This window comes from Mauremys mutica, chromosome 11 (assembly GCF_020497125.1).
Source record: "Mauremys mutica isolate MM-2020 ecotype Southern chromosome 11, ASM2049712v1, whole genome shotgun sequence".
Taxonomy (NCBI): Eukaryota; Metazoa; Chordata; order Testudines; family Geoemydidae; genus Mauremys; species Mauremys mutica.
In genome coordinates, this window is record NC_059082.1 from 38,089,809 (window position 1) to 38,105,584 (window position 15,776).

General features: G+C 49.0%; 1 pseudogene; it reads right to left on the bottom strand.

The window, feature by feature from the left end:
• Nucleotides 1-2,573: 2,573 nt before the first annotated feature.
• Nucleotides 2,574-8,529, bottom strand: LOC123344066 (annotated as a pseudogene).
• Nucleotides 8,530-15,776: the final 7,247 nt, after the last annotated feature.

Below are 15,776 nucleotides of genomic sequence, written 5' to 3' on the forward strand. Positions count from 1 at the left end.
CAGCTCTGCAGCTTTCTTGCTCAGGGATGTGAAAAAACACCTGAGTGCAGCAACTTTCAGTGTTATAAAGTACCAGTGTAGACAGTGCACCAGCACTGGTAGCTTCACCCCTTGTGGAGGTGATTTGGAGCACTAGGAGAGCTCTCTTCCAGTGCTGTGTCATGACACAGGCTATATTAAGGGCTAGTCTACACTGGCAGTGCTTTAGTCTCAAGAGGCTGCCAAGTATCAGCCTTGACTAGTGAAAGCCTCATCAGCTCCAGGCCAAAGGCAGTGGTGTTAGTCTTGATGTAAGGACCCCACATGACAGCAGATCCACAGCACCTTGCTAAGCTTTACCAATGATTCTTCACTCACCCCAGGAAGAGTGCATCCTCTGCCCAGTGTGCATTTGGTTAGTTCCCCTCCCAGCCCTTGGATCTAGTTATGCCTTTTCCTGGCAGATTACATCTCCTCCCCCTCTTGGGCCAAATCACTCCTCAATTGCCCTAGTTTATTGAAGAACTCCACCCTTTGTACACACCAACACATTCGCTGCTTCACTAACTTAAGCTGTCTACACTACAGTCCTAAGTGGACTTATGTTAGGTCAACTTACAGCCACTGTATTAATTACCACTGTGGTTGCGGTCCATATTATCTTCCTCCTGTTGGTAGGAAGTGGGCCTGGTGAGGACATGGACCAACTGGAGAGGGGCCCACCTGGGGGACAGAGCCAGGGCTTCTCACCCAGCTGCCTGGGGCTTTTTCTTGGAAGAGATCCACACTTGGAGTCTAGCTGGCTGCCACACTCCTGGCAGCAATTCTGGGGGGCAGTAGGGCTCTCAATGGGAAGCCCAGGTAGCAGCCCAAGCCAGAATGGCATCCTGGTTTGGAGTGGAGACAGGGCTAGCTTTAGCAAGTGTGGGGCCTAATTCATGGTGCTAGTACTCACTGGCCAGTGCTCTGAGTCTTCAGCAGCACTTTGGATTGCTGTGCTCTGCCAGGGGAGGGGGGCCCATGGGGCTTACTGCGCTCCAGACAGGGGAGTGGGGCTTGCCATGCTCTGGCCAGTGCTCCAGTGTTGGGGAGCAGGGCCATGGCACACTCTGGTCTGGGGCTGCATGCTTAGAGTGGTCTGCCCACTCTCTGGCTGGAGAAGGGGTGGTGGGGCTTGCTGAGCTCCTGCCAGGGGCCATGGGGATTGCCACACTTCAGCTGGGGGAGCAGGGTTGCAGGCTTGCCATGCTCCAGCCAGGGGAGCAGGGCCCTCTTAGGCATGAGGCCCAATTTGGGGGGGGGGGGAGAATTGGCCTAAAGCCAGCCCTGAGTGGAGACCTGGCAGCAGCCAGGCTGGGCAAAGCGGCTTTGTGAATTACATGACTTCAGTGGAGCCATGAAATTGACAAGAATGCCAGTCAACAGCTGATGGAGGGACAGTGTAGATACTGTTCTTTACATCACCCTAGTTACACTGACAGAAGCACTATGCCACTCAAGGTGGTATTATGTTGCCATTGTAGGGGAGTTACATTGGCAGGAGGAACAAGTCAGCAAAAGCTGATTTGTCAAAACTATTCAATGTAGACAAGGCCATAGTGTTCCCCACAGCAGCACAGCCCTATGAAGATGTTTAGGAAATAAGCCTGTGTGCCTCCTATCTCCCCAATAGGAACACACCTCATAGCTGCTGGCATCCTCCACCCCAACACTACTGGTGCCATCAGTGCTCCTGCTCTATGCACCCACTTGGGGACAGCTGACCCCTGCATTGGCAGTTTTCACTATAACATGACTTGTCTAGAGCAAGGCAGGTTGATGCCAGAGCACAGCTGCAGAGTCCCTTCCCCACACTGTAAGGGGTGGGGAACAGCCTAGTTTTCTGACCAATCCAGAGAGTGCAGGAGGTTGTTTAAGTGATGTTTATCCAGTGGCCTAGCAAAAAAGCAAGCCCTACTGAACCATCCCAGGGCCAGGATTATGACTAATGCCTGGCCACTGAAGTTACACCAGGGATGAGTTTGGTCCATTGGTAGCTGTTCTCATTAGTAATAGCCTCCATGAGACACTAGACTTTACAAAGTGTCAGTTCCACCTGGAGGAGGCTTATCTGCACTAGTCTGAGCTTGCCAACTTCAAAATAAAATTTAGTGGGGTGCTGTGAGGTGCTAGTTGCCCTGACAGCGATACCCTGGTACATGGTGAGGCAGTGAGCCCCTCCCATCCCATGGGCACTACTTTTAGCATGGGTATCTTTCTATCTAGGATAGGCATGCTGTTAGATCTGTTCTCAGCACTCTGGCTGTTGTCACTGGTGACTCAGCCTTCAGCACTGGCCCATTTGCAGAGGGAGTCATGGCTGGGATACTGCTTTCATTTGGAGAAGGGCTGCAGGTGGCAGGTGTTAGATTCCAAGCAGCTCAGGACAGCACCTCCAACATTTCACACTGCCAACAGCTCAACTCCACACTCAACCCCCACTGACTATTCACAAGCACTGCAGTCTCAATTCATGAGAGGACCACCTGTCTAGTCTGGGGGTGGGGTGGGTGACTCAGACAGCACCACTCACCCATTAAGAAGTCAGCACTGACCAGACTCAAGTCCATGTATGGGTTTATTTTATATGACATGAGGTACAAGTCACATGACAGCACCAGCCATTGCACGGTTGTGGTTTTTGTAGATGAAGCAGATGGTCAGAGTCACGGAGGCCAAGCCAATAGCAGCAGCCACCAAGCTCAGCCCAAGCACCAGCCCAGGAGTCTCTTCCATGCCTGTAGGAAAGATCTGTGGTTAGAATAGGAACTAGATGTTTTTCCAGCTTTAGTGGAGTCAATCATACATAAGCAAGCCAGTTATTCCCCTTCTTTTGTAGTCAGGCATTTGATTTTTTCCTTCTTAAGTGTAGTGCTTGCACTTGACTTTCATCTTGAGTTCTCCAGTCAATTTTGACTTCTTATCTTGTCCTCCAGAGTGCAAGCTGAGAGGAGTTTCAAGGTGTCAGCCACAAATTTTATAAATACACTCACTCCACCATCTAAATTGAGAATGAAAATATTGACTAGTACCAGACCCAGGGACTGACCCCCTAAAAACACCCTTGGTCTCACAGCAGACCATTGATAGTTATTCTGAGTACCATCTTTCAACCAGTTGTGAACCCAGTTATAGTAGTTTCATCTACATGCATTTCCTTAGTTTGCTTGTGACACTCATTGGACCTGTCAAAGGGTTACTAAGAAATGTATCCACTCCCAACATATCTGCTTCCCCCACCTCTGGCACAACTAGGCCAGTAGTTTCATTTGACAGTTATTGGTTTGACAGGATTTGTTCTTGATACATTTGTGCTGCCTACTCCCTATAACCCTATTGTCTTCTAGGTGCTTACAAACTGATTGTTCAATACCTTTCCAGGTAACAAAGTGAGGCTGACTGGTCTGATTTCCCAGGCTGTCTGTTCCCCTTTTTAAAGCTAGGTACTATGTTTGCACCTCACCTCATCCTCTGTTCTCAGAGATGATCACTAACAGTTCAGAGATTGCTTCAGCTAGTTCTTTAGGATAGATACTAGGCCCTGCCAACTGCAATACATCTAAAAAAAAAACAACAACACTCTTTATTCTGTTCTTTAACTACTTAAACTGGTGTTCCTTCCACCTTTTGTTAATAGTTGTGCTGAGTATCTGGTCACTGTTAGCCTTTTTAATGGTGACTGAAGCAAAATAGGCACTAGACACCTCAGCCTTCTTGATGTCATCCATTATTAGATCTCCTCCCCACTAAGAAAAGGGTAGGTCCTTTCCTTAGTCTCTCACTCCTAGTGTATTTGCAGAACTGCTTATTGCCTTATGTCCCTTGGTAAATACCTTGTTTTGTTACAGTCTGATTTTGTCCCTACATGCTTGTGCTATTCTTTTGTACTCCTTAGCATTTTTTATTCAGGTAATTAAAGAGCTCTTGATGGAGCCATCTTGGCCTTACTCTAGCTTTCCTTTAAATTGGGTTAGTTTGCAGTTGAGCTAGTGATTTCTCAAGGAGAAATCTTACAAGCACACCTGAATTAATTTTCCCCTTACATTTTCTTCCCTTGGGACTTTTCCCTACCTGTCTGTTAAAGTCTGCTTTTTTGAAGTCCATTGTCTTGATTTTACTGCTCTTGCTTTAGGATTGCAAAAGATCATTGCATGATCACTTCCACCCCAATTGCCTTCCACCTTCTGATTTGTTACCGATTGTGACCAACAGGGAGGCACTAAGTCTGATGGCTCTCCCCAGTTACTTCCTCTACTTTCCAAGACAGAATGTAGTGGGGACAACAGAGAACTTGTTGGAAGAGTTAGGTTTTGCCGTCTGGGTAGTCCAATACATCTTAGAAAAGTCCCCTATTACTACCAGGTCTTCTGTTTTGATATTTCTATGTCCTAGAAATGCCTCAGCCACCCCTTCCTGATTTAGGGGTCTACAATAGACTTCCCCCATATGATGGGATCTTGAGGCAGTGACTTTAAACTGATCTGCCTCATCTCCTTCTGGATCTTAGGACACATGTACATCAAGTCTCCTTTTTTAATCTTGTCCTTCCTGAAGGAGCAATACCCATCTATAGCTATGTTCCAGTCATGAGATTTATCCCATCAAGTCTGACAATTAAGTCATGGTTTAGTTTATGTACTTATGCTACCAATTCTGTTTATTCCACATACTCCTTGGATTTGTGTATTGACATCCAAGACATGGATCAGATTCCCACCTTGTTAATCCTATGACCCTATTGTCATTTTCCATGTTCCCTCCTAATTCTAGCCCTCTGTAAAGGTCACTGTATTGGTTATGTGGTGTCAACTTCCTGGAGTTTAGCAGGACGTACTGGTCTCCTACAGGCCACCCAGATTATAAATTGGTCTTGACAAATTTAATGCTTCAACCCAGCTGGGGGTGGAGTCAGGAGTGGAGGGTGGAGAACTCCCCTGGATTCTAGTTAGCTCCTTTCCTATCCTCCCCACTGGTCTGACAGGCCCATAGGTTTGTCCTGGCAAAGCTGTTTACTCAGTGTTTGCCTGAAGAAGTGGTTGGAGGGAGTGTTCACTTTTTACAACAAGCCCAATGCCCTGAAGGTGCATACACTATTGCTGTACAAGTTAGGTACCTGGTGATGCTGCCTTCCCTACTTCCGTTTGTTCTTCCACAAGATTCTTGGATCCCTGATAGGCATAAGTGATGAATAGGGGTCCTACCACATCAGCTTCCCTCACTGAGGAGTCACCTGTATTGAGGGAAGAGAAAAGTTATTACATCTGTGTGGCTTCTTTCATTCTCACAAAGTGGATAAAGACAACCCATGGACCTTCAGCTCAGCTAGCAGATGCCCCTTTTTATTGGGAAAGGCCTAAACACCACACATAGCCACCTATTAACTCCAATTATATAGATCATACCATGCCTGGAGGCCACATCTCTCTGGAAGATCTCCTTGGCGATCTGTCCAGAGGTCTGACTCTCCCAGACTGTCCAACCAGACCACAGTTCCCAGTCTCACAGCACCTGCAGATGTCTCTGGTGCCTTCCACTGGAGACCAGCTACAACAGAACAGGAACAATCTACAGTGAAGTGGTCTGTTCTAGGCTGCCCATCACTCTCCTGATGGGGTTCTAGTCTACTCACATGTTGCCTGCTTTGTTGAAGGAACAAGTCTTGTTCAAGGGATCTGGGGCTTGCTCAGCTGCAGTGACTTTCAGATGACAGGTGATGTAGATCTGGAGGGGAAGAGGGGTTAAGACCATCCCAGGGGACACTAACACCTGCTTAACCTGGGGCAGGGGGTGGGGGAAGAGAGAGAATGGCCTGGAGCAGAAGTCTGGAGCTCACCAAGTTCCTGGCATCTCCTGCAAACCTGAACACATCCACCATGAACTGCAGTGTGTCCTGCCTGGGCCTGGGGAATATGAAGGCTGAGGGGGTGTCATCTGACCTCCCATCCACCAGGCATCTACACACAAGAACCAAGGGTCAGTGAGAGTCCCTGATCAGTCTTGTTTTAAAGGAAAAAAGGGCTCCCAGCTCTTACCCATTGAAGTCAATGACAGCATAGCGGGGAGAGGAGTCCCTGTCTGGGGTCAGGGTGGCCACACAGCTGTCCACAAAGAGCCTCAGAGCCACATGGTTCCCAGTGTTGGCATCAGCTTGGATATGCATGACCTCCCCTAGCTGGAATCCATTGGAGGGTCTCTCAGCACTCCAGTCATCTGCAAGGCAAGCTCACAGTGAGCAGGACAGACAGGCAGGCAAGGCTTGGTTCCCCTGAAGTCTCCTTCCACCTACCATTCATCAGGTGCAGGGAGAAACCCAGCCTCTCCTCTGCAGACAGGGTAGAGCTGAAGGGAACCCAGGTTGGCTTGATGGCTTTACTGCTCACATTGTCCTTCCTGTGAGAGGAGCAAACCTCAGTCAGATCCAGATCCTACAATAGTGACTGAATGGGTGGGAGGGGACCTGAGCACCTCAGACACTCACCTGGGATAATGACACTCAATGGGAATCACAGCTGGATTGGTTCTCAGGATCACTGGGTTGCTGGCAGGGGTGGGGTTATAGTTCAGGCTTGTGCTGTAAACCAGGGAGTCTGGGGTCATCTGGGAAGAACCAGACATGGAAGGGTTAGCAGCATACAAACGTTCAAAGCCACTAGGTTCAGCAAGACCTAGAGAGACATTTCCTATTAATGGAAAGTCTTTCAACACATGTACAACCATAGTTGTATGGTAATAGAAACATTGTTTTCAGAGATCATGCCATAGAATGCCAGCCAGGTCAATACTGATGTGTAGAACTAGGGCCTGAGAGACCCATCTCTGGTCATTGCAGCATCTGCTTCTAGCACTGTCTTTCCTACATATAATCATCTTTTCTTGCAATCTTCCAAAGTGAATTCATCTTCACTGTAGGAGAATCTAGCTCCCATTGGGCACTCCCTTATGCTGTCGGCCATCTTTCCCTGGGCAAGGAGGATTAATCCAGCTGTCCTGGCCTATTGTTATAGGGACTTTCCCATAGCAAGTCACATATTGGAAAAATATTGGTTGGGGGGAGGGGGGGGAAAAGAGGTCCCTTCTTAGAGGGTGAAGCTCCAATAGCTGGTTGGAACCATCTCTTAGCATTACAAGCAGGGAAAGCCGATCAACGTGGTGGTACCTCAAGAGATGGCTAGGAAACCTAAGTCTCTGGGTCAATAATACACTGACCTATAGCCTCCTACAGGACTGGGCAAAGATGTGGCAGAAAGTTAAGTGGGATCCAGTTGCACTTGTCCATGCCACCATGTACTTCTCTAAAGTCACAGCTAAAACTACAAATAAAAGCAGTGTTCTTAACTTGGGTGAGCTAACTTGGGTTCAAATAGCAGAGATGACCTGGCACATCTGATTTTAATCCAGGTTGCAGCTCAGATTCAACCCCAGGCTCCTCTACAAGCTTTAGCTGAGCTGTTAACACAAGTTAAAAAGCCAAGATGCTGTGTCTTCAGTGCTGTTTGACCCCCAAGATGCCAATGCAAAGTAAGAACTCATTTGAGTTTAGACACACACTAGATCAATCCCTCTACAGGGTCACTATTGTGAGGCAAGTGTTAGACAAGCTAATAGTGACACATGCCAGGTTCCTGGTCTCCAACTCAGATCTGGCCAGGCACTAAGGAATCATTCACTTACCCCTGTTCCTTATGGGACACCAGGGATCACAACCTATCAGTGCATTTGCTTGGGTTTTCTGATGTCTCACAGGACCAGGCCTACTCCAGCCTAAGCAAAATTTACAGTGTGTCCTCAGAGGGGAAGTCACATTGTGCTACCAAGCATCCCTCCCCACCCTATTTTTAGGCACTGCTTTAAAAGCACAGCTCAGGATTGTTGAGAGACAGGTAACATTAGGGATTATGATTCATCATCCACAAGGGAGGACCAGAGTTAATCCCACCCTTTGGTGCTTTTAAGACAACACTGCCTTTACTCCCCATTTATCCCACCCAACAAAGCACAGACAGGACAAAGTGTACGAGCCTCACCTTACTCACAGGTGCTCTAGCTTGTATGAAGCTGCCTTACCTGCAAGGTACTACCACATTCATGGAGACCAGCTGCAAAGGTCACTGTGTTCTCCGCAGCATTAAGGGATGTGTACTAGCAGGCAGCTGGGCCAAGGCTCAGGTCAGCAGCTTTGATCAGTCTCCCCGTCCCAAACAGATCCCTGTGCACAGTGATCACCAGCTGAGCCTCCTCACACTGCACCATGTCAGGCTGCAGCAGGGACACAGCCCTGAGCTGGGAAGCATCAACCCGAGCCCAGGGGTAGGGCTGGGCAAGAGAAGGTACACGGGGTTGTCTCTGAGGGAGTCTCAACCCTGAGGTTGGGTCTCCAGATGGCTGAGTCACTCCTAGAGAAATCCCAGGGATTGTAACAGATCACCCCACTGACTGCCCAGCAAAGCCCAGGCCACCTCTGTACCCCATCCTGCCTGCTTGCCACAAACCCAGCATGGAATGAAACTGGAGCTCTGGTGCCCTTTATACCCTGCACCTAAAGCCAGCTCACTGTTGCCCCAAGTAATTAACACCCTCCCCTAGACTGCAGGCAGCTGGAGCCCAATCACACCCACTGCCCACACTCTGGAGCAGGGAAGTGGGAGGACCAATGGGAATCAGTCCCACCTGTTGGTCAGTTCATCAGTTGTATTTTGGAAGATTCCTACCATGTTTTATTCAATTAAAGTTTAAAAGATTGTGACATGATGGAAGTGCCAGCTGTACAGTCTGCTTTGGGAATGATGGATTCCAGGGGGCTTTCCATCATGGGGCAGTGATAGCTGCACTAGTGTTATACTTGCAACATGGGTTCTGTTTAAAGCTGAAGTTTGCATCCTCTCTGAAATCCACATACACAGGCAGATCAGCTTCTGGGTCAATGGCAGGGGTGGAGATTGTGATGCAAAGTTGAGTTCATTTGACCAAAGGCATCTTCTCCAGATACAGCTCTGCCAAAGGACCTGTTTTTAAATGTGAACATTCTTATCATGAGAGTCATAGATTCCAAGGCCAGAAGAGACTGCGCACAAAATCTTGTCTGATGTCCTGACCAGCACAGGCCAGAGAACTTCCCCCAAAGAATTCCTAGAGCTGATCTCTCAGAAAAACATCCAATCTGGGTTTAAAAATGGCCAGTGATGGAGAATATATATATATATATATATATATATATATATACACACACACACACCCCCCTGTAGTAAGTTGATCCAATTGTTAATTACTCTCACTGTGAAAGATTTACACCTTATTTCCAGTCTGAATTTGTCTAGCTTCAACCTCCAGTCATTGGATGGTGTTAGACCTTTGTCTGCTAGGTTGAAGAGCCAATTATTAAATATTTGTTCCCCAGGTAGATATTTATACACTGTAATCAAGTCACCCCTTCACCTTTTCTTTGTTAAGACAAATAAATGGAGCTCTTTGAGACTATCCCTATAAGACATGTTTTCTAATCTGTTACTCCTCATGGCTCTTCTCTGAACCCTCTCCAATTTATCAATATCCTCCTTGAACTGGATACAAGATTCCAGCAGCAGTTGTACCAATGCCAAATATAGAGGTAAAATGAAATCTCTGCTCCAATTCGAGATTTCCCTGTTTATACATCTCAGGATCACATTTGGCTGCAGTGTCACCCTGGGAGCTCACCCCCAAATCTTTTCCAGAGTCACTGCTGCCCAGAATAGAGTCCCTCATTCTGTAAGTATGGCCTACACTCTTTGTTTCTAGATGTACATATTTACATTTAGACATATTAAAATGCATATTGTTTGCAGGGGCAGCTCCAGGCACTAGCACGCCAAGCGCGTGCCTGGGGCGGCAAGCCACGGGGGGCGCTCTGCCGGTTGCCACAAGGGCAGCAGGCAGGCTGCCTTCGGCGGCATGCCTGCGGAGGGTCTGCTGGTCTCGCAGCTTCGGCGGACCTCCCGTAGGCATGCCGCCGAATCCGCGGGACCGGGGACCTCCTGCAGGCAAGCCGCCAAAGGCAGCCTGCCTGCTGTGCTTGGGGCGGCAAAATCCCGAGAGCCGCCCCGATTGTTTGCTTGCACCCAGTTTACCAAGTGATCCATATTGCTCTGTATCAGGGGCCTGTCCTCTTCATTATTTACCACTTCCCCAATTTCTGTATTATCTGCAAAAGTTATCAGGGATGATTTTATGTTTTCCTCCAGCTCATTGCTGAAAATGTTAAATAGCATAGGGCCATGAACCAGTCCCTGTGGGACCCCACTGGAAACACGGCCACTCAATGCTGATTCTTTGTTTACAGTTATATTTTGAGACCTATCAGTGACCCAGTTCTTAATTCACTGAATGTGTGACGTGCTCATTTTAGATCGTTCTAGTTTTTTAATCAAAATGTCGTGGTACCAAGTCAAATGCCTTACAGAAGTCCAAGTCTAGTATGTCAATACTGTTACCTTTCTCAACCAAACTTGCAATCTCATCAAAAAAGATATCAAGTTAGTTTGACAGGATCTGTTTTCCATAAGGCCATGCTGACTGGCATTAATTACATTACTCTCCTTTAAATCTTATTAATTGAGTCCCGTGTCAGCTGCTCCATTAGCGTACCCAGAATTGCTGACAGTCCTATAATTAGCCAGGTCATCCCATTTACCATTTATAAAAATTGACACATTAGTTGTATTCTAGTTTTCTGAACCTCCCAGTGCGCCAACACTTACTGAAAATCAAAATTAATGGTACAGCGAACTCCCCAGCCTGAGCTCTTACGTGCACAGAGATAGGTACTGCTTGAGGGGGAGGGAGGGGCCACCTGAAGCCGAGATCATTGGGATACCCCTGCTAAGGGCTAGTGTCCAGCCCCAAAGTGCAAGTTCCTAAACTTGTCCCATCCATTCAACTTTATTGCTGGTCCTGGAGAGCAGTCCAGGGCTTGCTGGGAGCTCTGCGTGCTAGGCCAGGCCGTAGCTGAAGATAGACAGAAGGCCCTGTAGTTTGGGGAAGTTGCACTTGGCTGGGACCCAGAAGGACATAAATTTGAGTCCTCTTCTACTGCTGGCTGTTAATATTGATGTGTATCACTCAGCTCTGATAATTGACTAGAGCTTCCTATCCTACATTGCAGGGGACATATCTCTCATTCTCCCCCATTTTACAGATCAGGTAACTTTGGCTGCACAAGGCTCCTTCCGGGAGAGCTCAGAATAAAATCCAGGCCATTAATATGACAGAGCTCAGGGTCATCCATTGATCCATACTGGCATTTGAAATGCTCACCCCAAATGTCTATGGTTGGTTCTCTTGTCTGCAGCCTCAGCTCTAACCTCTAGAGAACACTTGCAGCCCAGATACAGGCACAGAAGCCAGGAAGCCTGCATCTGCTGCTGTCTAACAGCCCTAGTTACAGAGCAAGTTACCTCCGGGGTGAGGGACCATGGGGTGGTTTTGAAGGGTCAGTGAGCAAATCTTTCTGCTGTGCTACATTGTGAGTTCTGTGGTTCCAAATGAAGGAATTTGTTTGGGGGTCTTGGTGAAGGTTGCAGCTAAATTTCTCTTTGAAATCAAATGTTGCACTTTCTTCAAAATCAATCACACAAGAATTTTGCTAGGTGGCCATTCATTTTGGCCCTTTAGCTATGTGCCTCAGTTTCCCAGTGTGGAATGGAGATGATCATATTCCCCCTCAGCCACTGCAGCTTTGGGTAGATAAATTCAGGGGTGTTTGCGAAGAAGAGTGGAGAGATATCAGGGGCTCGGAACTTTCTAGGTCAGGACAGTCATGTGGGGAACGTTGGTCTGTGTTAGGCCTTGTCTACACTACAAGACTATTTCGAATCAACTTAGTTCGAATTTGTGGATTCGACCTTATGAAGTCGAATTTGTGTATCCATACTAAATACACTAATTCGAATTTCTGAGTCCACATTCACGGGGCCAGCGTCGACTTTTGAAGCGGTGCACTGTGGGAAGCTATCCCACAGTTCCCGCACTCCCCGCTGCCCATTGGAATGCTGGGTAGAGCCCCCAATGCCTGCTGGGGGGAAAAATGTGCCGAGGGTGGTTTTGGGTAACTGTCATTATTGAACCGTCACTCCCGCCCTCTCTCCCTGAAAGCGCCGGCGGGAAATCTGTTCGCGCCCTTCTCTTGTCAGTTACAGCGTGTACGCCACAGCACTGCGAGCATGGAGCCCGCTGCGATCATCGCTGCACTTATGGCCGTTGTCAACTCCTCGCACCTTATCGTCCACCTCTTCCACAGTCAGCTGCTGAGAAATCGGGCGAGGAGGCTCCGGCAGCGCGGTGAGGACAGGAATTCACAGAGTGGCGCAGACCTCTCACAAAGCAGGGTACGCCGCGCCGTGGAGATCATGGTGGCAATGGGTCAAGTTCATGGTGTGGAACGGCGATTCTGGGCCCGGGAAACCAGCACGGACTGGTGGGACCGCATAGTGCTGCAGGTCTGGGATGAATCACAGTGGCTGCGAAACTTCAGGATGCGTAAGGGCACTTTCCTTGAACTCTGTGACTTGCTGGACCCTGCCCTGAAGCGCCAGGACACACGGATGCGAGCAGCCCTGAGTGTGCAGAAGCGAGTGGCCATAGCCCTCTGGAAACTTGCAACGCCAGACAGCTACCGGTCAGTAGCGAACCACTTTGGCGTGGGCAAATCTACCGTGGGGGTTGCTGTGATGCAAGTAGCCCACGCAATCGTTGAGCAACTGCTCTCAAAGGTAGTGACTCTCGGAAACGTCCAGGACATCATAGATGGCTTCGCTGCGATGGGATTCCCAAACTGCGGTGGGGCTATAGATGGGACTCACATCCCTATCCTGGCACCAGCCCACCAGGCCAGCGAGTACATTAACCGAAAGGGCTACTTTTCAATGGTGCTGCAAGCACTGGTGGACCATAGGGGACGTTTTACCAACATCTTCGTCGGGTGGGCGGGCAAGGTTCATGACGCGCGTGTGTTTAGGAACTCTGGTCTGTTTAGACGACTCCAGGCAGGAACTTTCTTCCCGGACCACAAAATAACGTTTGGGGATGTGCAGATGCCTACAGTGATCCTCGGGGACCCAGCCTACCCGCTAATGCCCTGGCTCATGAAGCCCTATACAGGCGCCTTGGACAGTGAGAAGGAACTCTTTAACTACCGGCTGAGCAAGTGCAGAATGGTGGTGGAGTGTGCTTTCGGACGTCTTAAGGGGAGGTGGCGGAGCTTACTGACTCGCTCGGACATCAGCGAAAAGAATATCCCCGTAGTTATTGCTGCTTGCTGTGTGCTCCACAATGTCTGTGAGAGAAAGGGCGAGACCGTTTTGGCCGGATGGGCGGTTGAGGCAAATTGCCTGGCTGCTGTTTACGCTCAGCCAGACACCCGTGCCGAAAAACTATCCCAGCGGGAAGCGCTGTGTATCTGGGAGGCTTTGAAAGCAAGTTTCCTCGGAGAGCAGGGTAACCTATGACTCTACACTTGATTTTAAGAGAAGCTGATCCTGGGCCTGTGTCTCTATGTGTTGAGTGAGATCTGCGGTTACATACCCCGTTCTCCAAGTTTCCCCCACTTCCAAAACACGTTTTTAAACAAATTAAACGGAACAGTTATTGTTAATAAATCTTTCCTTTACTTTGCATTTCTGTTCAGGGTTTGAAACATGGACGCATACTGTGCTGGATACGATGTGCACTGATGTACAGACCGCTTGTACAATACAGGACGGACAGCCTCCTGCTCCTACATAGGTCTCTGGGGTGGGGGACGGTTTCAAGTGGTTGTGCATGTAGGGGTGGGTTTGCAGGAAGGGGCGAGTGGTGCCGTCTTTGCATAGGGATTTGGATGCAGGCTCTGGGCTGTGGGTTTGGGCGTAGGAAGGGGTGAGGGGTGTGGGGGAAGGGTGAGTATCTGTCCGTGGATGAGGGCTCTTGTTGGGGCTCAGGGCAGCGGAGAGGATCGCGCCTACGGTGGAAGTGCATGGTAAGGGCAGCATGCCTTAACATTAAAGGGGTGGCAGGCGCTAGGACCGTGGACAAGCGTACACATCACAGAATGACACGGGGCAGCATACACCACACAGAGGGACCCTGGTGACTACTGAATGCAGTCTGTGTGTGCCCTGCAGTTGATCCTGCCCCCGATAGCCTACATTAGCAGGGTACAGACTATCCCGTGCAATTATAAATCCCCTGCCCCCCCCCACATACACAGTCTTCTGACACGAAAGACGTGACGGAAAGAGTGAACAACAGCAAACAGCTTTTATTAATCTACTACATAGTGGGGTGATGAAACTTGGATATGGGACTGGGTGATCCTGTAAGGGAAGCGCTTCTAAACAGTTATAGCGTCAGAGGTGTGTGGAACATTAGCGCTCAGCTGTGGTGCAGGGACAGTTCTCACGGCCCCTACCGCCCCTCCGTCTTGTAATTTTCGGTGAGGGGGGGACAGGACTTCTTGGCGTTGGAGGGTGGTTGCAGATACAGTGCAGGGGGGCTCTCACCTCCTGCCTGCGGTCCTGCAGAACATCAACAAGGCGCCGGAGCGTGTCCGTTTGCTCCCTCATTAGCCCAAGCAGCGTTTGAGTCGCCTGATGGTCTTCCTGCCACCACCTATCCTCCCGTTCGATGTGTGTGTGATGCTGTTGACATAGGCTCTCCCTCCACTGTCTCTGCTCTGCCGCCTCGGCTCTGGAACAGGCCATCAGTTCCGCGAACATCTCTTCCCGAGTCTTTTTCTTTCGCCGCCTAATCTGAGCCAGCCTCTGCGAGGGGGATGCCGGGGCAGTCCGGGAAAGAGCAGAAGCTGTGTGATGGGAAACAGTAAATGATTTCCTTGAACAGATACATGTTTGCGAACAGTGAACACAGTCTGGTCTTGTTCAGAGAAACTGACTATACAGGGCACCAAGTCTCACGAGAGCTCAGGAAAAGTTCGAGATTTCGGAATACGCTCTCATTGGCGGCGCCATTGCACAGGAGAGCGGACAAGCGGGGAGAGACAGCATAATCCGTCTTGCAGACAGTCCTGGTAAGCCTTAAAGTAGATCATGCTTATCAGTTAGTGGATAGCTGTGCTCTCCTGCTAAAGGCAATCTGGAAAGCAGAAAGGCTGAGCCTTTTCCAGCCCCTCCCGCCAGTGCACGGGAAAGATCAATGTCTGCTTGTTCTCTGTGGCCTCCAGCACGTGGCTGTTAAGCGAGGGTCGTTGTTATGCAACCTAATTGTAAACCATTAACAATAGTAACAATACACTAATTGCCCGACTTAGATGCAGCCTGTCCAGACCGACATCACCCTGAGGCGGGTCACTCGCAGTCAGAGAGAGCGGATGCTACTGGAAGCCCTGCACAGACCAGGACCATATGCAGCAATGCTGGTGGAGGTGATGATTCCTCTCTACATTAGGATCTCCTGGCGCGGAAGAGTGTGCTTCCATGGAGCACAGAATAAGGCGCCTCTCCCCAGGAACCTCCTGCGGAGGCTTTTCGAGCTGCTCTCTGAGAGCTTTCTTGAACTGTCCCAAGAGGATTATTGTTCAATCCCTATATGTGTGGACCTACTATTTATATAGTTTGACATGTAAAATTTTGTATATAGTATTTCTATTTTTTCTATACCCGTTTTTAAAAAAATAAAAGTTTCCATGTTTATAGCACTTACCGCCTGATCCTTCCCCTGATTCTGAGTCCGGGTTAACGGGCGGGGAGGGTTGGTAGGGGATCTCTGTGAGGGTGATGAAGAGATCCTGG